At 37.3% G+C, this 26,704-nt stretch overlaps 1 pseudogene; it reads right to left on the bottom strand.

Moving 5' to 3' along the window:
- Positions 1–26,403, bottom strand: part of LOC128066493 (rho GTPase-activating protein 17-like) — a 119,435-nt pseudogene extending 93,032 nt beyond the window's left edge.
- Between the last annotated feature and the right edge of the window lie 301 nt (positions 26,404–26,704).

Below are 26,704 nucleotides of genomic sequence, written 5' to 3'. Positions count from 1 at the left end.
TCTCAACATTTTATCAGCTGCTTATGAACAATCAGATATCTTAAGGCAAAAAATGACACTGAATGTCAAGATCACTTCATGCGTCTTTCTTCTCACTGCAGTGGCCTCACAAGTCCTACTTGCCTTGAGATCTCTCACTTCTAATTTTTGTCTCTCTAGCTCCAAGAGAATACCAAAATCTTTATTCAGCTTCCAGCCATTTCGGTTTACTTCAGTTGCTCAGTCATGTCTGATTCTTTGTGACCCCATGGACTGCAACACACAGGGCTTCTCTATCCTTCACCATCTCCCTGAGATTGCTCAAACTCACATCCACTGAGTTAGTGATGCCATCCAACCATCTTTTCCTCTGTATCCCCTTCTCCTCCTGTCTTCAATCTTTCCCAGCATCAGGGTCTTTTCAAATGAGTCAGTTCTACACATCAGGTGGCCAAAGTAGTGGAGTTTCAGCTTCAGCATCAGTCCTTCCAATGACTATTCAGGACTGATTTCTTTTAGGATGGACTGGTTGGATCTCCTTGCAGTCCAATGGACTCTCAAGAGTCTTCTCCAACACCACAGTTCAAAAGCATCCAGCCATTTAGTACACTACTTTGTGTTCACCTTCTCAGCTCTAAGCAGCAACTTTTGAATCAGAAAACACCTGCACTAGAAAAGCTTAGCTTCGTGTGAGGTTGAACAATGTACTTTATTTCTCTTGAATTCCCTTGGTCAAGCAAGTTTTAATTTCCTTGGTAATTCTCAAATGATTCCAAAAAAGATTAATTTTTCTGTATTTTATCCAGCTTTGTTCTTTGTGGACAGTTTGTCTAATATAGCTTTGTAAAAAATAGTTAGACAAAGCTTCGCATTACTGTTGGAAAATGCTTAATTCTACTAATGTTCAGCTTTTTTCATCAATGAGATCTCTTATGTGTGATTTTCTCAACTTCTTCCTATGTCACTGCTTTAATTTGAGCTGTATTTGCAAGCATTAATATATTTTAGCATCTTAAGATCACACTTAAGACAGAATGATCTCTGTTCACTTCCAAGGCAAACCATTCAACAGTATGGCAAACCATTCACAGTAATCCAACTCTATGCCCCGACCAGTAATGCTGAAGAAGCTGAAGTTGAATGGTTCCATGAAAACCTACAAGATGTTCTAGTACTAACACTGAAAACAGATGTCCTTTTCATTATAGGGGGCTGAAATGCAAAAGTAGGAAGTCAAGAAACACCTGGAGTAACAGGCAAATTTGACCTTGGGGTACAGAATGAAGCAGGGCAAAGGCTAAAAGAGTTTTGCCAAGAGAACGCACTGGTCACAGCAATCACCCTCTTCAAATATCACAAGAAAAGAGTCCACACATGGACATCACCAGATAGCCAATACCAAAATCAGATTGATTACATTCTTTGCAGCCAAAGATGGAGAAGCTCTATTCAGTCAGCAAAAACAAGACCAGGAGCTGACTGTGGCTCAGATTATGAACTCCTTATTGTCAAATTCAGACTTAAATTGAAGAAAGTAGGAAAAACCACTAGACCATTCAGGTATGACCTAAATCAAATCCCTTATGATTATACAGTGGAAGTGAGAAATAAATTCAAGGGATTAGATCTGACAGACAGAGTGCCTGAAGAACTATGGACAGAGGTTTCTGACACTGCACAGATGACAAGGATCAAGACCATTTCCAAGAAAAAAGAAATGCAAAAAAGCAAAATGGCTGTCTGAAGAGGCCTTACAAATAGCTGTGAAAAGAAGAGAAGAAAAGGCAAAGGAGAAAATGAAAGATATACCCATTTGAATGCACTGTTCCAAAGAATAGCAAGGAGAGATAATACAGCCTTCCTCAGTGATCAGTGAAAACAAATAGAGGAAAACAATAGAATGGGAAATACTCGAGATTTCTTCAAGAGAATTAGAGATACCAAGGGAACATTTCATGCAAAGATGGGTTCAATAAATGACAGAAATGGTATGGACCTAACAGAAGAAGAAGATATTAAGAAGAGGTGCCAAGAATACACAGGAGAACTGTACAAAAAAGATCTTCACGACCCAGATATCCATGATGGTATGATCTCTCATCTAGAGTCAGACATCCTGGAATGTGAAGTCAAGTGGGCCTTAGGACAGATCACTATGAACGAAGCTAGTGAAGGTGCTGGAATTCCAGTTGATCTATTTCAAATCCTAAAAGATGATGCTGTGAAGGTGCTGCACTGAATATGTCAGCACATTTGGAAAACTCAGCAGTGGCCACAGGACTGGAAAGGTCAGTTTTCACTCCAATCCCAAAGAAAGGCAATGCCAAAGAATGCTCAAACTACCACACAATTGTGCTCATCTCGCATGCTAGCAAAGTAATGCTCAAAATTCTCCAAGCCAGGTTTCAACAGTACGTGAACCTTGAACTTCCAGATGTTCATGTTGGTTTTAGAAAAAGCAGAGGAACCAGAGATCAAATTGCAAACATCTGTTGGATCATCAAAAAAGCAAGAGAGTTCCAGAAAAACATCTACTTCTGATTTACTGACTATGCCAAAGCCTTTGACTATGTGGATCACAACAAACTGTGGAAAATTCTTCAAGAGATGGGAATACCAGACCACCTGGCCTACATCCTGAGAAATCTGTTTGCAGGTCAAGAAGCAACAGTTAGAACTGGACATGGAAAAACAGACTGGTTCCAAATTGGGAAAGGAGTATGTCAAGGCTGTATATTGTCACCCTGCTTATTTAACTTATATGCAGAGTATATCATGAGAAATGCTGGGCTGGAGGAAGCACAAGCTGGAATCAAGATTGGCAGAATAAAGATCAATAACCTCAGATATGCAGATGCCACCACCCTTATGACAGAAAGCGAAGAGGAACTAAAGAGCCACCGATGAAAGTGAAATAAAAGAGTGAAAAAGTTAGCTTAAAACTCAACATTCAGAAAACTAACATGATGGCATCCAGTCACATCACTTCATGGCAAATAGATGGGGAAACAGTGGAAGTAGTGACAGACTTTATTTTGCGGGGCTCCAAAATCACTGCAGTTGGTGACTGCAGCCATGAAATTAAAATACACTTGCTCCTTGGAAGAAAATTATGACCAACCTAGACAGCATATTAAAAAGCAAAGACATTACTTTGCAAACAAAAGTCCATCTAATCAAAGCTATGGTTTTTCCGATAGTCATGTATCAATGTGAGAGATGGACCATAAAGAAACCTGAGCACCAAAAAATTGATGCTTTTGAACTGTAGTGTTGGAGAAGACTTTTGAGAGTTCCTTGGACTGCAAGGAGATCCAACCAATTCATCCTAAAGAAATCAGTCATGAATATTCATTGGACGGACTGATGCTGAAGCTGAAGCTCAAATACTTTGGCCACCTGATGTGAAGAACTGACTCATTTGAACAGACCCTGATGTTTGCAGAAACTGAAGGCAGGAGGAGAAGGGGATGACAGAGGATGAGATAGCTGGATATCATCACCTACTCAATGAACATGAGTTTGAGTAAACTCTGAGAGTTGGTGATCACAGGGAGGCCTGGTGTGCTGCAGTCCGTGTAGTTGCAAAGAGTCAGACACGACTGAGTAATTGAACTGAACTGAATTTCTTTTTGGACAACTTCCAGCAAGCAACATGAAGAATGCAGTTTAAACAGTCATCATCCTGGAAGCCCAAGTTTTACTTTTTATAGTGGTTCATATATTGTCTTTTGAGGTGATAATTTTAGTGATATATTTTATGCAAAAATGTAGCATAATAATACATGAATACTTAATATATGCTTTTCTTAGATTGAAATAATGGCACAAAAAGGTCTCCCACATGTCTTATCTATCAGTTCAGTTCAGTCGCTCAGTCGTGTCCGACTCTTTGGGACCCCATGAATCGCAGCACGCCAGGCCTCTTCACTCAGACTCACATCCATCGAGTCAGTGATGCCATCCAGCCATCTCATCCTCTGTCGTCCCCTTCTCCTCCTGCCCTCAATCCCTCCCAGCATCAGAGTCTTTTCCAATGAGTCAACTCTTCGCATGAGGTGGCCAAAGTACTGTAGTTTCAGCTTTAGCATCATTCCTTCCAAAGAAATCCCAGGGCTGATCTCCTTCAGAATGGACTGGTTGGATCTCCTTGCAATCCAAGGGACTCTCAAGAGTCTTCTCCAACACCACAGTTCAAAAGCATCAATTCTTCACCGCTCAGCCTTCTTCACAGTCCAACTCTCACATCCATACATGACCACTGGAAAAACCATAGTCTTGACTAGACGGACCTTAGTCGGCAAAGTAATGTCTCTGCTTTTGAATATGCTATCTAGGTTGGTCTTATCTATAAGTATACCCTATTTGCTAGAATCTGTTTAAACAACTATGAACAAGTTCTATCTTAAATGTAAGAAACAATGTGAGAAATGTATAAGTAAGTAAATATTTACATTAAGAGTACACAGTATGACATATACAATACAGCAGGTGGTGATTTTTCACAGAGATTTGACTTCAGAAATATCTGATTCAAATATTGATTATATCACATTCTAGTGTTGTAAATTTGATCTCTTTATTCTTCCTAAACTCAAATATCATCATGTAAGTGGACTTTTTGTAATTAACTGCAACAATGTATATAAAATTCTTACCACAATAAATTTTTAATTTTAGAGCTCAGCAATGTATTTTATCAGCATTATTACCATTAAATGTTCATGCTGCAGGAGGGTAACTCAAGTAATTCTTATGGTATCAGGAAGATGCATAGAAAGAGTAGGGATTGAGCTGAAATATGAACTTTTTGCAGATATTCTTTAGCTATGAAAATAAGTGTGGGAAGAACAATCGAAGTAGAAGGAAGAGAATATGTCAATCTCATGGGCGTTATGCATATGGAGAACTGTTCACTATGACTGGCATGGAGATTCTGTTATGAAAATGACAGGAGTTGAGCTTGGGCACGAGGTAGAATTAGAACATGAAGAGCTTCATAAGTCATTTTAATGCATTCAGATTTTATCCTGTTGGTTGATGGGAGGGCATTAAAAGCATTTTAGATTAATCAGATTTTCATTTAATGAAAAATAGATTAGCACAGTTTAAATGATGAAGTCTGTGGACACCATATGTATCTTGCGTTCTTTACTAGTGTTGGAGCAAATTTTTAAATGTTATTGCTCAGAAGCATTTAATAGGCCTCATTATAGACTAATGCTTTTACTAGCTGGCTTTACTTTAAAATAATCCTGAGTTATTAGAACTAATAGTTAATCACCTCTCAAAACTATAATGCCAAAGTAAACATCTGTTTATTAGTTTGCTCAGTAAATAGGTACTGCATGTTCTGTAGACATTTCAAACAAAAATCCAATGATCTAATCCATTCTTTGATACATATGCTTTGTTCCAAAGTTTACCAGTTACTTTGCCAGTTACTTTGTCATTATTACCACAGCCATTCTCTGTTGTGTGACTCTGAAAAAGTCTTATAATTAAATTGTGAAAGTTTAAAAACAAATCACTTCATTTAGTGACCTTAATTTGTAGTGAAGTTTTATGATACACACATTACTAATATGATCATCCAAAAATAACACATATTCAATTAGGTTTCCATTAATGTATAAAGACTGTAGTGTTTTAGTGTGAAAAACTAGATATTTTAATGTATATAATAATTGTCCTGTTAGGAATAACTGATTAGCCAGACTAATTCATGACCTTTAAGAACAGTTACATACAGTTGAAAAATAAAAGACATATTGACGTCTATGAATTACCTCATAACTCTTAAATATAGAATTCAATATAACACTGACACTTCTAATAGACTATTAATCCTTCATAATAATTAGGAATATATTAACTTCTGAATGAAATATTGAAGTATCATGCCATGCCATGTTATTTTATGAATGACAGGTTATAAATTTGGAGTAGAAATTTGGAGGAAAACCAAAATTATTTTTTCTCCTTATCTTGAAGCAGAACGCTGTAATCAAGACTAAAGGATATTTTTTCTTCAATAATTCCCACATTGAATATCTTGGAGCAGACTTCTCCAGTCACATAAGCAAACTGAACTCAGATTAAATATGTACTGAACAAAAATTAAGAAGTGTATTTTTATTTTGTATAAGTCAAGAACTACCCAAGCCACCTAATTTTCTAGATTATTATAAATACATATATAGATGTTATGACAATCTTAATCTCTGTATAATAAAAAATTATTATGGGGATTCTTAGGGGTTAATTTCTAGTTTCAGATAGAATTTAAGCTTTACAGATTTATAGTATCACTTGATCACAAGATGTTTATTTTCCTTGGAAATAGGTTTTAAAAATGGAGTTTGAGATAATGAGAACTCCATACGAAAACTAAAATATTTTATTATTCTTCTTAAAACAATTCTTCTATCTCAAAACACGTCTACATCTGTACAGAGTGATAAAAGTAGTCAACCATGTTTAGGACACATTCTAGAAGTAACCTTTTATGTTATACAAAATAAGACATTTTAATTCCTGGTACTGAGGTTGACCAACAAATTGAAGCAGAAAGAAATTATTAACCGATTATGATAATATGAAATTAGTTCAATGATCTGGTTTTTACTTTTCCAAATATAATCCAATGTAAACATTTTAGGACTAAGTATACTTCTGTTAGGTAGTTAGAACAGGGAAAAGGAGTCCAGACTGGCGGTGGCTAAAAGACAAGAAAGGGAAAAGCCCGTGAAAATAGAACAAAGGAAGGTCTTAAGACTGGAGTGAGGACCTCAGGTAGAACAAACAACACTCCTGGCTAGCCCAGTTTACATAGGGCAGCCCCAGGGGGGAGGAGAAAACTTATAAAAAGGGGAGCCAAAGGGCCAGGGGTCTCTGTCACCCTCCCGCACTCTCATGTGCTCTCCCTCTCCTCTTCGCGTCTTTGGGTCGGCATGCCCTCTCGCCTCAAAGATGTATTTTCCTGCTATTTTCTAAATAAAATTGAGCTGTAATACGGATCTGTAACATTGATCCCCTCTAAGAGCTATAACACGGTCTGTTTGAGACTTGAGAGCTATAACACAGTCTGTCCAAGAGCTATGACACGCTGAGAAGCTAACGTCCAGTTGCTTCAAATTTTTGTTGTGAGGAGACAGAACCAAGGAGAATACACTCGCCTGACACTTCCAAATCTCCAGGGTAGTTACACATTAAATATTTAGGTGTGAGTAGAGTGTGCGCGCGTGTGTGTGTGTATGAGAGAGAGAGAGAGAGAAAGAGACAATTAAAATGAAGTAATGAAGCTTTGAGTTCAGGTGTGTGAAGTGAAATCAAGAGGGTATGTACAGAAAGAGGTTAAGTGGAAAACAAAGAAAGAAAGAGAAGTAGTGGTTTGAGCTAAGTTTATATGAATACTTCCAAAAGGGGAGGCCCCCACTTAAACTTCAGCATCATTACCTTAGTGCCACGTCTACTCATCTTATTTATATGTGTATTTATGTGTGTGTACTTGTTGGTGGTGTTATAAGTAACAACTCCAGTTGTCAGAATAGTTGGGTTTCAGAGAGAAGGATGTGCACTAGTAAAACTCTTGCTACTGCTGGCACTAATGCATGTTCTGAAAACCCAATATGTTAATTAATGTGCATGGCAGAACATCATTTAACCATTCAGACAGGATCACATGTGTCTAGGTTGCTATGGTTTAAAAATTCTTATTTTCGAATCTCTGTAATAGCAACTAAACTTTTGATTGAGCTAAGTGTAATTGTATTATTTACCAGGAAAATATCAACTTGCATTGACTTGAGCCTTTGTCATATCAAAAATGCAAATTAAAAATTCTCAAAGATAACCATGGAAAAAGTAAATGAAATGGAACAAAATAGGTCAGTCTAAAGGAGTAAAGAAAATGAAGAAAAAACACAGAAAAATATTGATGTAATAAAAAATACAATATAGGATATTATGTATGAATTTTTAGGGAAATGAGTGAAAAAGAAAGCAAGTAGAGATAAACCCCAAAATTTATCATTAAGATAGAGAGTCTCGGTGTGGTAAAACATATAATAACTAAAGTATAAAATTCAGCTGCTATATACTTCTTACAAGAAAAACTATAGGCAAGCTGCCAAACCAAACTATCAAATTAGAGAATGTTGGATAAAATAATATATAATTAAAAACAGAACTGGGTGTAAAATTTATTTCTAGAAATTAATGCAAGGGCAGATAAATAGTAAAATATTGAGGAACTGAAAAAATCATTATAATCATATTTACAGAAACCTAAGTCCATATTCATATTTTATAAAACACATGTGAAAGATTAATAATTGACTATATAGTAGACAGAATTATTCAAGGGGTCTAAGTCTTTAATTAGCTGAAACAAAGTTAATTGGAAGTATCTATCTTAATCTTGTTTCATAAGGCAAATGAATTATATTGAGTTAAAAGCCATTGTTAATTGAGTTTTCTGATATTTTCAGCCCAAATATCCCTTAAATAAATAAACCAAATTCAGAATAAGACATTATGTTGCTACTGTCTGTGCTTCCTTAAGTTCTATAGCAATTCTCATGTTCATTTACAGGTCTTTCCAAGTATTTAATATTATATTGATTGTTAATTTTTGCCTCTGGTTATAAAAGTCCAGTATTCTTGCCTGGAGAATCCCATGGATAGAGGAGCCTGGCGAGCTACAGTCCATGGGGTCACAAGAGTCGGGCACAACTTAGCGACTAAACTACCACCACATAAAAGTTTTGAGTGATTTTATCCTGAAAGCACAGGCTTCTCTGGTGACTCAGTGATAAAGAATCTGCCTGCAATGCAGGAGACCTGGGTTCTATCCCTGAGTCAGGAAGATCCCGTGGAGAAGGAAATGGCAACCCACTCTAGTATTCTTGCTTGGGAAATCTCATGGACAGAAAAGCCTGGCAGGCTAGAGTCCGTGGGGTTGCAAACAGTCAGACACGACTTAGTGACTAAACAAACACACATCCTGAAAGCATAACCCTTTTAATAAATCACATAAAAACACTTACATTTACCTCAGGTATAAATGGCATTGTTTTATATAGAATGACATATGTTTGTATTACATACAATCATTGTATCAATTATTTGCTATCCATTTTTTTTTCTAATACATGACAGCTCACTTCATATTTTTACTTTCTCTCTTAGCTTTTGAAACACTGAGAAAAGCTGATAGGCTGATGAGCCCAGATCATTTGGATGAGACTTTTCTTGTTTGGTACTTGGTTAATGATTTTTTTCTAAACTAAACTTTTGATTGAGCTAAGTGTTATTGTATTATTTACATTCTCCTTTTAATCTTAAAAAAGTTCCACTAAAATTTTGATATTAGATATTTTACATGGATATTTTAAAGAGTCTGGGATAGTTGTATTGTAGAACTAGTCACATTGCTTCCTCTGCATTGCTTTTAAGTTAATCTGAAACTTTTGTTCATTTTCTTTCCTTTCTTTTTAACATAAGGGAGTGCTTTGATATAGTTCTAAATTTAAGAGGATTTGCCCATATTTCTTGTTTTTCAAAAACTGTTTTATCATTTGGAAAATGCAGCAGTGGCCACAGGACTAGAGAAAGTCAGTTTTCATTCTAATCCCAAAGAAAGGCAATGTCAAAGAATGTTCAAACTACTGCACGATTGAATTCGTTTCACATGCTACCAAACGAACGCTCAAAATTCTCCAAGCTAGACTTCAATATTACGTGAACCAAGAACTCCCATATGTTCAAGCTGGATTTAGAAAAGGCAGAGGAACCAGAGATCAAATTGCCAACACCCACTGGATCATAGAGAAAACAAGAGAATTCCAGAAAAACATCTACTACTGCTTCGTTGACTACGCTAAAGCTTTGGACTGTATGGATCGCAACAAACTGTAGAAAATTTGTAAAAGTATAGGAATATCAGACCACCTTACCTCACTCCTGATAAACCAGTATGCAGGTCAAGAAGCAACAGTTAGAACCAGACATGGAACAACAGACTGGTTCCAAATTAGGATAGGAATACTTCTTGGCTGTATATTGTCACCCTGCTTATTTATCTTATATGCAGAGCACATCATGCAAAATGCCAGGTTGAATGAAGCACAAACTGGAATCCAAATTGTCAGGAGAAACATCAATAACCTCAGATATGAAGATGACACCACCCTTATGGCAGAAAGTAAAGAGGAACTAAAGAGCCTCTTGGATGAAGGTAAGAGAGGGGAGTGAAAAAGCTGAATTAAATCTTAACATTCAAAAAACTAAGATCATGGCATCCTGTCCCATCACTTTAGAGATAATGGTAATTTAGAGATAATGGTAAAATGCAAATTGAACACATCAATATCTCATTGAAAGGGATAGAGTATTTAATCCATAAATATTGTGTTTTAATGCATTTGAGTGGGTGACTTGGTCTTCATTAGCTACCTCACTTCTGTTAAGATCTCTCAAGAGATAGTATTTTTAGTTTGAATTTAGATTTCTTTCACTTTAATGAACAGAGTATTTGGGAAAAAATTATATAAATGCATTATATGATGTGGATTTCCTAATAAATTCCAGAAAAGTTACTCTATCTATGTTCCATATAAATATGTGTGGATATGGCCATGCTTGTTTGCCTATTCTGGGTCTGTTGCTGGGGGTTATAGTCATGTAGTCTACTGTAGATGATGTAAAGTGCAAAATATTTACACAAAATATTATTGTTGTTTTTCCAGGATTTTGAAAAAATTATATGGAACTATTTAACTATAATGCTAAGTCAGGATACTGTTCATACAAATGTATGTCAAATGGATTTATGTGCCACTTATTTATGAAGACCTGAAAGAATCTATGTTTTCAAAGTAAATCTCAAAATGCCCCTTCAATAATTTTTTGAAGGAGATGTGGGGCAAATTTATAGACCTAATGAAGTTTTAATTGATCAAACAGAATTCTATACTAAGTAAGAATAAAAAGTATAAGTCAAATAGTATGTAGTCTATGTACAGATATAGACTAAGATGTAAAACAATTACATATGCCACTGTTTTTCACAAATTACTTAGGAAAAATGTACCGAAGTTTAAAAGTGATGTCACATTTACACTTTAAATGTACTTTGGACATAATTTGCTTATGTCCTTGCCAATTTTTAGTATCAAGCACTCATGTGTACAAGCTATAGTCTTGTGACAAACAATTTATTTTATATTTTTGATGTCTGGATTTTCCATGTCATACCTGCAAGCTTCTTTCCAAGTTTCCAAGTTCAAGTTTTGAACCATAAAGGAAAATTGGAGCAGGTCGTGAGTGACTCAGCTCCTCTCCTTCCAACAAGGTGGCTCAGGTAAAATAGTCATGTATATCTGACCTTTAAAATGTAATACTCCAGTAATTGCAAAAAGGCCAGTTCGATGCTTTACTGCGTTGCTGCACTTTCACATATAGTACTCAGGAGCTGACATTTATAAAACTGCTGGTGCACTCTAGAGAAACCCTGATAGCTGAGGTGTTATATGAGTCTATCATTATCATGATAATGGATATGCAAGTGTGTTAGAGAGTAACACTAAGATACTTTGAAAGAGAAGAGACATTTATCATTAGTTGACTTGAGTAAACATAATTTCATAGTTATTTGCTATTCATGTACAAATTAATAATCATTTTACTCAGAGTAACAATTTGAGCAAACTAGCAAGAAAAATGTAATACAAAAATTGTCAAAGAAAAATGTTAAACAACTTTTAATAATCCACAACAGATATTAATTTTTTCACTTTCCCTATATAATATCACAGATATAATATTTATTTGGCAATAACTTTTCTCATAGAAGGTAAATGGGAGATACTTCATATGTAGCTAAAAAAACACAAAAATTTACTTAAATGATTTTGGGGGACTTAGTCAAGATAAATTATTTCTAATATGTTTCTATATTTTAATAAATTCAGATGAGAAAAAAGTGAATATTGTTTAAATATATAATGAATGCTTTTAGCAATCATATCCAACTTTAAAACATTTAAGGCATTAAATACATGTGCTGTGTATAGGTTTAACCATCCTGGCAAATTTCTTCAAGATTACAATCAAACAGAAATTAACTTTCAGATATGCAATCTTGTCTATTATTTATGTCTATTTTAATGTTTTCAAAAATTGGATATCTCTGTGTAGTTATTTATATTATGGACATCACTACATTTCTCATGTTTAAAATTTGAAATAATTGATAGAGGATGTATTTTCAGTTAGAAGATTCTTCCTGAATTTAACTATTTATATAATATTTACATTGATAATTACACTTATTATTTTAATTTAAATATACTTTCAAAAAATGCAAGATTGCATTTCATTAAAAGATCAGTGATATTTACTTATAAAGCCATGAAAATATCTGTGAAAATATTTGTTCACTCTTTGTACAACAAATTGGCCATGATACATTCCTGAGAAACATCCACATGCACACACCTTGCCTTGCTGAAAGTCACTCAGTCGTGTCTGAGTTTGCAACCCTGTGGACTCTAGCCCACCGGACTCCTCTGTCCATGAGATGCTCCAGGCAAGAATACTGGAGTGGGTTGCCATTTCCTCCTCTAGGGGATCTTTCCGACCCAGGGATCAAGGCCACATTTCCTGCATTGCCAGCCAGATTCTTTACAACTGAGATACCAGTGAAGCCCAAAGAACTTGTACACACATTAGATAAGGAATACTCGAAACTCGACAAAAACAACTAACCCAATTAAAAGTTGATCTTATATTTTTCTAGAGAATAAATATATATGGTATATAATCATCTTAAAAGATGTTTGGCATCATTATTCATTCAGTTCAGTTCAATTCAGTTGCTCTGTCACGTCCGACTCTTTGCGAACCCATAAATCGCAGCACGCCAGGCCTCCCTGTACATCACCAACTCCTGGAGTTCACTCAAACTCACATCCATTGAGTCGGCGATGCCATCCAGACATCTCATCCTCAGTCGTCCCCTTTTCCTCCTGCCCCTAATCCCTCCCAGCATCAGAGTCTTTCTCAGTGAGTCAACTCTTCGCATGAGGTGGCCAAAGTACTGGAGCTTCAGCTTTAGCATCATTCCTTCCAAAGAAATCCCAGGGCTGATCTCCTTTAGAAAGGCTTGGTTGGATCTCCTTGCAGTCCCAGGGACTCTCAAGAGTCTTCTCCAACACCACAGTTCAAAGGCATCAATTCTTCGGCGCTCAGCCTTCTTCTCAGTCCAGCTCTTACATCCATACATGACTACTGGAAAAACCATAGCCTTGACTAGACAGGCCTTTGTTGGCAAAGTAATGTCTCTGCTTTTGAATATGCTATCTAGGTTGGTCATAACTTTCCTTCCAAGGAGTAAGCGTCTTTTAATTTCATGGCTGTAATCACCATCTGCAGTGATTTTGGAGCCCAGAAAAGCAAAGTCTGACACTGTTTCCACTGTTTTCCCATCTATTTGCCATGAAGTGATGGGACCAGATGCCATGATTTTCGTTTTCTGAATGTTGAGCTTTAAGCCAACTTTTTCACTCTCCTCTTTCACTTTCATCAAGAAGCTTTTTAGTTCCTCTTTACTTTGTGCCATTAGGGTGGTGTCATCTGCATATCTAAGGTGATTGATATTTCTCCCAGCAATCTTGATTCCAGCTTGTGCTTCTTCCAGCCCAGCATTTCTCATTATGTATTCTGCATATAAGTTAAATAAGCAGGGTGACAATATACAGCCTTGACATACTCCTTTTCCTATTTGGAACCACGATACTAAGTACTGGCAAATGATGGAGAGCAATCAGAGTACCCCAAGGAACTCTCATTTCCTTGAGGGTAATGAAAATTTGTAAATCCCTTCAGTAACAGTTGGGCAGTTACTGACATTATTAAAAATATACTTGTCATATGACCTAGTAATCACATGTTGAGAAGTCTGACAAAGTAATATGAAAACTGATTTTGACACAAAGCTGTATGTGAACGTGTATAGAGGCTTTATTAATAATTACTAAAAACTGAAATCAACCCCCATGTCCCTCAAATGTGAAGTGAGCAAACAAACGATGAGATATTCAGATCTCAACAACGGACTCCTAACTATTCTTCCACAATAAGGAATAAACTATGGCTACATGTGACAGTATGGATGTAGTGAAAAGTCCAAGTGAAAAAGTTATAGATAAAAAATTACCTAAAATTCTATGATTTCATTTAGATGACATTACTTCAAAGGAAAACTTTAAGAATAGATAACAGGTCAATGGTTGCCAGAGTCAGGAGTAAAGTGGAGAGATTGGTTACAAAAGGACATGAGAATTTTTTTAAATGATGTGCTTCTCATGTCCTGAATTTAGTGATAGCAGTAAGTCTGTATACATTCATAAAGATTCACAGAACTGAGCACTTGTGTGAATTTTACTGTATATTAATTATGGCTTCAATTTTTAAATGAAAAAAAAAAACTATAGTCAGCACTTCATACAAAGCCTGGTTAGTGCTCAAACAATATAACCTAATAATATAATTGTTATCGATTGCACACAATATATAAAATAAAGATGTAAAGATTGAATAATAGAGAAATCTTATCATTTTGATAAATTTACTTTGCTATCCTTCACATTTTCTTAAAAATCTCCTTCGTGGACCAAATTTCAAAAATTAAAAGACAGTATTTCTCTGATGTGCATTTTAATTCGCTCTTCGAATAAAAGAACATAATACTTGCCCAGGCATATAATTTTTCATTAGTATAAATTGATTAAAATATATATCAATGTTGAATATAAATGCTAGTGTTCAATAAATTGTACATACAATTTTTTGAGTTACATTTACAAAAAAACAGGTTTCTTTGCCTTATCTTTATTCTTGTAATATCATTTGTTGTTTTTGTTTTTGAGTTGCTAAGTCCTGTCCTGTCTGACTCTGAAACCTCATGAACTGCAGCACACCAGGCTCCTTTGGCCTCCACCATCTGAGTTTGCTCAAACTCATGCCCATTGAGTTGGTGATATTTTCTAACTGTCTCATCCTCTGCTGCCCCCTTTTCCTTTTGCCTGCAGTCTTTCCCAATATCAGAGTCTTTTCCATTAAGTCAGCTCTTTGCATCAGGTGGCCAAAGTAATGGAGTTTCAGCTTCAGCATCATTCCTTGCAATGAATATTCAGGGTTGGTTTCCTTTATTATTGACTGGTTTGATCTCCCTTCAGTTCAAGGAATTCTCAAGAGCCTTCTCTAGTGCAATAAATTGAAAGTATCAATTCTTTGGTGATCAGCCTTCTTTAGGTTCAACTCTCACACGTATACATGATTACTGGAAAAACCATAGCTTTGACTATAGGGATTTTTGTCTGCAAAGCGATGTCTCTTTTTAATACAATGTCTCTTTTAATACATTGCTTAGGTTTGTCACAGGTTTCCTTCCAAGCAGCAACTGTCTTTTAATTTCATGGCTACAGTCACCATCTGCAGTGATTTTGGAGCCCAATAAAGTAAAATGTGCCACTGCTTCCACTTTTTTTCCTTCTTTTTGCCATGGAGTGATGGGACCAGATGTCACAATCTTAGTTTTTTGAATGCTGAGTTTCAAGCAGGGTTTTTCATTCTCCTCTTTCACCCTCATCAAGAGGCTATTTAGTTCATTTTCACTTTCTGCCATTAGAGTCGTATCATCTGCATATCTGAGGTTGTTGATATTTCTCTTGGCAATCTTGATTTCCGCTTGTGATTCATCCAGCTCAGCCTTTTGCATGATGTACTGTGCATAGAAATTAAATAAACAGGGTGACAGTGTACAGCTTTGTCATACTTCTTTCTCAGTTTGGAATCAGTCAGTTGTTCCGAGTGAGGTTCTAACGGTTGCTTCTTGAACCTCATACAGGTTTCTTAGGAGACTGGTTAGTTAGTCTGGTACTGCCATCACTTTGAGAATTTTCCAAAGTTTGTTGTGATCCACAGAGTCAAAGGCTTTAGCGCAGTCAATGCAGCAGAAGTAGATGTTTTCTGGAATCCCCTTGCTTTCTCTATGATGCAACAAATGTTGGCAATTTGATCTCTGGTTCCTGTGCTTTTTCTAAATCCAGCTTGTACACATGGAAGTTCTCAGTTCACATACTGCTGAAACCTAGCTTGAAGAATTTTGAGCATAACCTTGCTAGTATGTGAAATGAGCAAAATAGTGTGGTAGTTTGAACATCCTTTGGCATTGCCCTTTTTGGGGATTGGAATAAAAATTGACCTTTTCCAGTCCTACGGCCATTGCTGAGTTTTCCAAATTTCACCTACTGTTAAAAAAGGATCTCCCTGAATAATGACCTTGTTCATTAAAAGTAATTGAATGTCCTTTAAAACACCATCTGAGGCAATATTCAGTATCTTTTAGTCTTTAAGTGAAAATGGAAATAATTAGGGTAGGAAGTTTTCTCAAAGTCTAGCACAAATACTAAAAGTAATATTGATTGTTTTTACTCAAAGTTTCCAAGTTTTTAATAAAATGTAAAATATCTCAAGACATATGTTTAATAACAGTAAAAGTTATATAAATTTGCTAAAAAGTAATTATAATTTCTAAATGTGCAATAAGAGGAAAATATTATAAATGATAAACCTTAAGGTAAACACTAAATGCATATAAATAGGAAGGCAATTTAGTATTTTTATTAGCATTATTATGGTACATCACTCTTTGCCCTTTTGTTTTTAACTCATCTATGTCTTTAAAGTGTTGTTGTTTTTTTTAATTTATGACATATAGCTGGGTCTTATCTTATTGTGAACCGTGAACTCCCTGATGTTCAAGCTGGCTTTAGAAAAGGCAGAGGAACCAGAGATCAAATTGCCAACATCTGCTGGATCATGAAAAAAGCAAGAGAGTTCCAGAAAAACATCTATTTCTGCTTTATTGACTATGCCAAAGCCTTTGACTGTGTGGATCACAATAAACTGCGGAAAATTCTGAAAGAGATGGGAATACCAGACCACCTGACTTGCCTCTTGAGAAACCTGTATGCAGGTCAGGAAGCAACAGTTGGAACTGGACATGGAACTGATTCCAAACAGGAAAATGAGTACGTCAATGCTGTATATCGTCACCCTGCTTATTTAAATTATATGCAGAGTACATTACGAAAAACGCTGGGCTGGAGGGAGCACAAGCTGCAATCAAGATTGCCGGGAGAAATGCCAATAGCCTCAGATATGCAGATGACACTACCCTCATGGCAGAAAGTAAAGAACTAAAGAGCCTCCTGACGAAAGTGAAAGAGGAGAGTGAAAATGTTGGCTTAAAGCTCAACATTCAGAAAACTAAGATCATGGCATCCAGTCCCATTACTTCATGGGAAATAGATGGGGAAACAGTGGAAACAGTGGCTGACTTTATTTTTCTGGGCTCCAAAATTACGGTGGATGGTGACTGCAGCCATGAAATTAAAAGACACTTGCTCCTTGGAAGGAAAGTTATGACCAAACTAGACAGCATATTAAAAAGCAGAGACATTACTTTGTCAACAGAGGCCCATCTAGTCAAGGCTATGGTTTTTCCAGTATGGATGTGAGAGTTGGACTGTGAAGAAAGCTGAGCAGCGAAGAATTGATGCTTTTGAACTGTGGTGTTGGAGAAGACTCTTGAGAGTCCCTGGGACTGCAAGGAGATCCAGCCAGTCCATTCTGAAGGAGACCAACCCTGGGATTTCTTTGGAAGAAATGATGCTAAAGCTTGAAGCTCCAGTACTTTGGCCACCTCATGAGAAGACTTGACTCATTGGAAAAGACTCTGATGATGGGAGGAAAAGGGTACGACCGAGGATAAGATGGCTGGATGGCATCACAGACTCGATGGACGTGAGTCTGAGTGAACTCTGGGAGATGGTGATGGACAGGGAGGCCTGGCATGCTGCAATTCATGGGGTCACAAAGAGTCGGACATGACAGAGCGACTGAACTGAACTGAACTATCTTATTTATTCATTTTGGCACCATTATTTGGTTGATGTGTTTAGAACATTTCTATTTGAAGAGATGATTAGTACAGTTGGATTAATTTCTACCATATTTATATCTGTTTTCTATTCATTGTATTTTTTATTTCTCCCTCTTCCCCTTTTCCTGCCTTTTCTAGTTTTAACGGAGTATTTTATATAATTCTCTTTCTCTTCTCCCTTAACATATATATTATTTATATCTTTTTTAAAATGTTTAGTTTCTCTAGGGTTTAAAATGTATATTTTAAAACAGTCCAAGTTCACCTTTGAATAACACTGTATGGCTATCCATGCTACTATTGTACCACTATACATGCAGTACAATGACCTTGCAGGCATTGCTTTATTCATTTCTCTTATCTGTACCCCATATTCACCCAGTACATGTGCACTATCATTACTTTGATAAAGTAGTAAATATTCCTTCTCTCATGCTCTTCCTTTATTTAGATCCTATGTCAGATCAATGAAAGTTTCGTCTCCCTGAAAAATTTCTTTTAACATATTAATATTTGGCAAGGCAAGTATGCAGGACACGACTGTTTTTATTCATATGAGGAAGCCTGTTTCTCTTTCACTTCTGAAGGATAATTTCCTGGAAATGAAATTCTAGTGTGTTTTTGCTTTTAAATATTAAATATTTAACTCCCTTCATTGCTTGCATAGTTCAGCAGAAATTTCACTATAATTCTCATCCTTGCTCCTCTGTAAGTAAGGTGTCACACATCCTCCTCTGGCTTCTTGTAAGATTATCTTTTTGCATTTGGTTTTCTGTATTTAAAAATAATGTGCCAAGGTATGGGTTTTGGGGTAGGGGAAATATTTATCCTTTTGATAGTCTCTGATTTTCTTTGATAGATGGTTTGTTGTCTGTTGTCAATTTTGGAAAGCTCTTGCCCATTATTTCTTTAAATATTTCTTCTGCTCCATTCTCTATAGTTTTTGTAATCCATGTAGGTGTGTGTTACATATTATGATATTGTTAAGCAGTTGTTGGATGTTTCTTTTTCTTTTGTTACTGTTTTTAGAATCTTTTTTTTTTCTCTCTTTGTATTTCAGTCTATAGAATTTCTACTTGTCTCTCTTTTTCTTCACTAATTCTTTCTGGCCATGTTGAATCTATCAATGAATCCATTAAAGTTATTCTTCATTTCTATTACCGTTTATTTGATTTCTAGCATTGACCTTTTAAAAATTGTCATTGTGAATTGCCTTTTGAATCTTTCATAGCTTTTTATCTGTTTACATTACCCACCTTGGCCTACATGCTGTTTTCTCTCTCCATTAGATCCCTTGCCATCTTAGTCATAACTATTTTTAATTTCTTTTCTCACAATCCCAATATCTATTTCATATATGAATATTGTTTAGATGTTTGTTTTACCTTCTCAGACTACGGCTTTCCTTGTCTTTTGGCAGTCTTTCAAATTTTTTGTTGATAGCTAGACAAGTTGTGTCAAGTAATAAAATGAAGCACATACATCTTTCATAAGAATTTATGCTAATTTGGCTAGCACTTGGGAGGTGTTATTTCAATGGTTAATATGTCTAATGCTTATTTTAGCTATAGGTACAAGAAGTTTCAACTTATCCCTCTGTGTATTCGGCTTTGTTTTCTTTTTCTGGCTTTGAGTCTTTCTACAGACTGCTCTTGAAAAGTGTCTGTTGTGTAACTCTTTCAACCTGTTCAGTTCAGTTCAGTCGTGTCCGACTCCTTGTGACCCCACTGCAGCACGCCAGGCCTCCCTGTCCATCACCAGCTCCCAGTGTTCACTCAGACTCACATCCATCAAGTCAGTGATGCCATCCAGCCATCTCATCCTCTGTCATCCCCTTCTTCTCCTGCCCCTAATCCCTCCCAACCCACTGTAATTAAACTGGATCCCTGTTGGAGGTGGTAGTACGGTATTAGGAGTATTCTACAAACTTCAGATTTACTATTCATCTTTCAACGGCATTGCAGGACTGTGGCTTTCACAAGTGTTTCTGTTTCTTCTCCTCACTCTCTACTCCCTACTCTAACTGCAGAATCCCCAATCTATTTCCTCAAAGCCCTATCCTCTAGTGAGAATCTTGTTGTTCTGTTTTTTTCCCCTCCAGGAAGACAGGATATGACAGAGCAGGGACAAATGCTCTTCCTCTAGGTAGAATACACTTCCAGATTTGCACTCTGTTGAAGTTCTTTCCCTGGAAGTATAGGCCACTCTCATTGTTGACATGCTGCTCATTTCCAGGTGGCTCAATAGTAAAGAAACCAACTGCCAAGCAGGAAGTGCTGGTTCATTTCCTGGGTTGGGAAGATCCCTAGAGAAAGAAATGGGAACTCACTCCAGTATTCTTGCTTGGAAAATTCCATGGACAGAGAAGCCTGGTAGGATACAGTCCATGGGGTCATAAAAGAGTTGGATATGACTTAGTGATTAAACACCAACAATGACACCTTTCACAATAATTTCATTTTGCCTTCCTCCTCCAGTGCCATGAGGGGATCTTTCTCAAATCTCACTATGATAATCAGCTGAAATTCCCAAAAAGAAAATTCACACAAGTTTGGGCTCCCAGTAAGAGCACCTCCTCCCACTCTCTCCCACCAGACTGATGCCTCTTAAGAGTGCCTCATTCTCCTATTGAACCCTTCACTGAACAATCTCTGGTGCTCCCTAGTCAGCCCCTTGATGGCAACAGATGAGTGGTAATAGATTTGAATCAATATTTCTCCATGACGATTTTTATCACTGAAGAGACAAAATGGCTACAAACTCAAATCAACATTGATGGGAAACTTTAAAAATACATCTGAGGTTATGTTTGTGTCATTAATCACCTGTCAACCACTTAAGCCTGGAAACTTGTAACAGTGGGACACAGCCAGGAAGCCAGTCCTTAAGGGGTATTTGAGCAGCCTGCATGGCGTTGATTCAGCGTTCCTTCATGATGGGATTTGAGTATGTTTTAGTTGCTATATGACTATTTTCAGAATAGACTGAAGAATTATTTTGATAAAAAGTCACTGCCCTAATAGTCACTAAAGTGCTGCTTGATTTTATGCTCCGACCGGGGGCATTTCAACATTTATATAATGTGCCCAAGGCACATACTTTATGGAAACCTTTACAAAAGAACTCTGTGAGATGTTATCCACTACTCAAAAACCACACTGTGCTCGCCAGTCACAATCTTCTGGAAAGGTTGAAAAACCCAATGGCACCCTTAAATTACAGTTAATATAATTTTGAAAACCTTAATTTCTTTGGCCTAAAAGTACTTCAGTTAGCCCTAATGGCCATATAGTCCTTTCATTCACAGACATATTGATTTACTCTTTATGAACTGGGAACTGAAATGTCTATGTATTTTCAGATTTTTCTCTTTTATACTAGTATATGATTTGTTATATGCAGCCATGGCAAAATATTGCAAGGAACTTATGTACTATACCCTGTCCTATCACAAGCAATTTAAGATTGCCTTCCTTCTTCATAATCTTGAACAAGGAATTTCATATACCAGGGGGTGGGGGGCGGGGACTGGAGGGAAAAAAAAAAAAAATACTTTTAACCTTGTAAGCAATTTTATCAGGCTCTGTTAACAATTAAAAAAGCAAGTTTCAAGAAGTCAATGCTTAGGTTTACATTTCACAAGTAAAGAAGCAATGTAGAAGGCATGCAATTGGATAGATATTCCAATAGGGGACCTCAAAGTGAGGGTTCACAGACACCCTAAAGACACAGCTCATCTTCCTAAGTACAAAGCTGACCCAAGACCTTCAGAACAAGCAGATGATGCCAGATAGTGGACTGCTTCCACTCAAGGTGTCAAATCTAGGTTTGTTTGACACCTAAATCCTGTTTTGTTTCTTACTTTCTCACTTAGAATCATTCTTATTTTCTATAGATTCCTCATTGCTGTGAACATATAACAACCTTTTTTCTCCTTTATTTCTTCTTTATATTTTTTAGGTCAAAACATATATAACAAAATTCTAAGTGGGTCATAGGGATAAAAATGTATACTATGGCACATTTTAAAAAGTGTGCTACATAGTATACATTTTTAAAAAATATATTAAAAATACACATTCTAAGATAATTTTTAGAGAATCCCAAATGTAGTTACTGCTCTTAATTTTACTTACTACTGAATATACCATGTATCACCAGACCCCTTTGATAAATATTTCTGGCCAACTCTGCTCTCATAAAATGATGCTTTAGGGAGTGACAGCATCTTTACTTGCAAGTATAAGAACAAATGACCATACACAAATCAACCTGTGACTTTGCAGCACCACTCCCGCCCCCCCACCCCAAAATTACAAATCTATTAATCAGTTCAGTTCAGTTCAGTCGCTCAGTCGTGTCCGACTCTTTGCGACCCCATGAATCGCAGCACGCCAGGCCTCCCTGTCCATCACCAACTCCCAGAGTTCACTCAGATTCATGTCCATCGAGTCAGTGATGCCATCCAGCCATCTCATCCTCGGTCGTCCCCTTCTCCTCCTGCCCCCAATCCCTCCCAGCATCAGAGTCTTTTCCAATGAGTCAACTCTTCACATGAGGTGGCCAAAGTACTGGAGCTTCAGCTTTAGCATCATTTCTTCCAAAGAAATCCCAGGGTTGATCTCCTTCAGAATGGATTGGTTTGATCTCCTTGCAGTCCCAGGGACTCTCAAGAGTCTTCTCCAACACCACAGTTCAAAAGCATCAATTCTTTGGCACTCAGCCTTCTTCACAGTCCAACTCTCACATCCATACATGACAACAGGAAAAACCATAGCCTTGACTCAGTTCAGTTCAGTTCAGTCACTCAGTCGTGTCTGACTCTTCGCGACCCTAGCAGGTACTAAATTATTTGTAGCCAGGGTTCCAGGTCTTGTTTGCCTTAGACAGATAACTCATGAAATTTAGGAATAATATAGGAAGGAATAATAATATAGGAAGACTTTTCTACGCATAGAGACCTTAATTCTATAACAGCTAAGTTGGAAATTCTTACCCAGGCACAATATCCAAAACAACACCATTCTTGATTATTCATAGAAATTAGTGATTCATTTTTTAACATGAACAATCAGGGCAATGTTCCCATCGGTACTAATAATACACATAGAAAAGAGTAAAGGAAACTTTTTGGTAACTCTGACAGAAGTTATGAAAGACATCACCTCTGCCCTAGATGGACTATTGGTTAGTCTGAACTCATCAGCATGACTGGTGACGTGAACAGTTGCATGGCTCTCAGTTCTTTGTTGGCAAATTATAATGATGTCTGTACCGCTGCTGACACTTCTTGCTGTATATGGATGAATGGAACAAGCAAAGTAAAATAGGGTAGATATTACTGCCTTAAGGAAGAAGCTACTTGAATGTCTTAAATTTTCTCCTTGTGGTCTATGAGGCTTATCTCTTGGCTTTGTTTGGGAAGGCTGGGTTCCTGGTTCCAAGCATCTTAAGGGAATTATTAATTATTGTTACTTCATGCTCATTTTAGTAAAAATTATGCTGTTCCACTACAATATATCCAGGATCTTAAGTGCTTCTATGCAGCTGCTCTTTTGTCAGATGACTAACATGGTGGTACAACAAAATGCCAAGAATAGGTTTTCATACAATTGCATGGAAACAATCCTAAAGCAGTGAGGATCTGGGTCTAGCCTTTTCCTCAATTGGTTAACTTCTTGCAAGGGACCATAAAATCAGAAGAAGGTCTGAGAGACAATATACATATGAACAATAACCAGTCCCTACAAGACAATTAGAACTCTTATCCACAATCTCTGACAGAACTAGCCCAGGAAGACAAACCACTACTTCCACAGACACTGACCCATAACAGTCGAAGACTTTTGGCTTCCTGGTTGTTTTCCTCACTTCCAACTAAGGACCAACCAGGTTAACATAAAAGGTTTTGGATTGAGAAGGTTAGGGTAGAAGCGGACCATATTTAATACTGGCAGGAAGAATGAAGGAGAAGCAGTCCTTCCTAATATATAAGAATAAAAGTCCAAGTAGCAGGAAGTAGATAATTTGCAATTAATGCATGTTATTAAATAAATCATTAATACATTGTTTCCTCATTTCAAATTGCCTTGATGCTACCTGCATTAACAGCTGTGACTAAATAATAATAATACTCTTTCCAGGCTAGGTATTTTTGTTTTGTTTTGCTTTTGTCATCATTTCTTTCCCATTTAAAGAAATTCAACTTTCAAGACACAAGCCATTCAGCATTAAGTGTCAGCCTCCACTCTTTTTTCTTCAGCTGGGCAAAAGGTGAAGTCTTGCATAGTAAGATCTCCTTCTTCCCTCTACTGCAATCTTTTCACTTGTTTGTGAAGATAAATGTTTTCCTGCCCTGTTCACTCACCAGGAAAGCAGAGGTCAAGGGCTAGAAGGTAGCTTTTTTCATAAGGCTATACTTTCTATATCATCCATATCTAACAAAATGCAGCTGAGCAATTTTTGCTTGCTGAATATGAGTGCATTTCAGGAAATATGCTGCCAAGTGGTTTTAAAAACCTAGAATTGTTGTCATAAAACATTAAGTTCAGTTATTACTAAGGCCAGATTGTATATCCATTAGTATTTTAGGAACTGTTAGTGCTTTGTTAGTGAGGTTACCTTCCTCAGAAGGATGGCATCAGGAGAATAAGGGGTTGAGGGAACACTGGGTCAGTATCATAGCTTTAGTACTTGTCTTGGCCTCAGTAAAATTCTGCTATGTAATTGCACAGACTCAAGATTAACTCACAGCTTGAATCTAAGAAGCTAACAGTCCGGGTTGCCCTCTTTGGGTGGAGTACCAAGGGTGCTGGACTCTGGAGAGATGTGAGATGACTGTTCAAGTCTGTATTCACTGGGCAATGCCATGGGATTGGAAGGGTTCTGGTCATCCAACTTGACTGACCTAGGTTGGAGCTGTGTCAGTGGGTGTGTGTGAGGTTGTATAGGGCAGGCCATGGGAATACCTCCAGAACCCAGAGCGCCAGAAGGCAGGAGAGAGCCAGCCTAGATCCTGACCTATATGCTCAGTGCAAGGAGCATCTGGGAGAGACTAAGTGGATGCTGAGATATTCTTGAACAACTCTGGTCACCATGACACCCAGAAGGTAGCCTTCCTGGATTTAGGGATACTGAGTAAGATTTAAGATTTCTAACAGCTCAGAGCAAAGTATGAGTGCTAAGATCAGAGGAGTTGTGAGCTCGGCCAAAACTGATGGGACTTGGCAGCTGCCTAAGCTTGGTTTTGCCTAACAGTTATCTGACTCCAGTTCCTTCCTGGTGAGGAAATGGCTATGCAAATAAGTCCTCAGGTTTCAGAGGACTGCTGTATCTGGGCTCAGCCCCTGCTCCCGTGTGTCCATAGAGTAGAGGTAGTCCTATTCACATCACTGCTTTCAGAAGCAGAGTCGTGGGAGGGTGCTTGGTCCACTGAAACCAAGGTGATGTGGTCTGCTGATGGGAGAGGCAGCTGGAAAGCAGTGGTTATATGCTTTCTTTAGACTGCTACCCTAGCAAACCATAAGCTTTACATTTAAGTTCCCGTTCTTAGTCAAGTCTTCCTCCATCACCACTGTACCAGCAGGGCACTTGTCCAGCGCCCCTGAGTTAGTCATGTGCAGTGTGGGATGAGTGATGGAATTCATGTGCAGAAGTGCACAATGCTCCGATACATTGAGTCTGAGTGAACTCCAGGAGTTGGTGATGGACAGGGAGGCCTGGCATGCTGCAATTCATGGGGTCCCAAAGAGTCGGACACGACTGAGCGACTGAACTGAACTGAGCTGAACTGAACACCCTCATAGGGAAGAGCCAGCTGGCATCGTGAATGATTGGTTCAATTACCGTAACCACGTGAGTGGCTGCAGCCATAGCCATTTCTGAGAGCATTTCTTCATTTTTGGTCTATAACAAGCTAACTACAGAAATGATTACAGTGCATTTTGTTACTGTTGTTGGTATAAGCAAGCTTTGCAAGGAACTTAATTAAACATTTAAAGTTAACAAAATTTTGTGGTGGTAACTTTTGACCTGTTCACCATAAATCTCGAAGTTTTTTTCTTAGTCTTACACACTTGCTTCTGTCCATTATTCATAGATATTAAAAGTCATCAAAATTTAAGGCAATTTCCATAATTAGGGTTTTAAATCAATAGCTTACAGCATGAGGGTTATCCAGGTGAAAAGCAGGGCAGTCTAAAACAGCTCTGTTTCTTTAGCTTGGAGGCCCCAGCATCAACTTTAAAATGCCCTTCTCTATCTGCTTCCCTAGGAGAAGCAATGGCACAGGCTTCAACTAGAACCCCCTTCAACTGTTCTTTCACAGGAATCTCCAAAGCTGGTCTTTCCCCCTACCTATCTTGATTGGCTCACATTTCAGGGAGAGCCCTTCCTAAAACTGCTAATGCTTTTTGATGGGATTATACGGAAACGTAATGAAACAAATAATTTGCTTTACTTCCTATCAATGGCCACACAGTTGCACCTGTCTGCTGCAAATTGATCCTTACACTGCTCTGCTTGATTTTCTTGTTCTACTGTATTTTCTTGGGCTCTAGAATCACTGCAGATGGTGACTGCAGCCATAAAATTAAAAGATGCTTACTCCTTGTAAGAAAAGCTATGACCAACCTAGACAGCATATTAAAAAGCAGAGGCATTACTTTGCCAACAAAGGTCCATCAACTCAAAGCTATGGTTTTTCCAGTAGTT

The sequence above is a fragment of the Budorcas taxicolor genome, chromosome 21, assembly GCF_023091745.1.
Source record: "Budorcas taxicolor isolate Tak-1 chromosome 21, Takin1.1, whole genome shotgun sequence".
NCBI lineage: Eukaryota > Metazoa > Chordata > Mammalia > Artiodactyla > Bovidae > Budorcas > Budorcas taxicolor.
The sequence above is the reverse complement of the archived record's forward strand: the minus strand, read 5'-3'. Positions and strand labels throughout refer to the sequence as shown.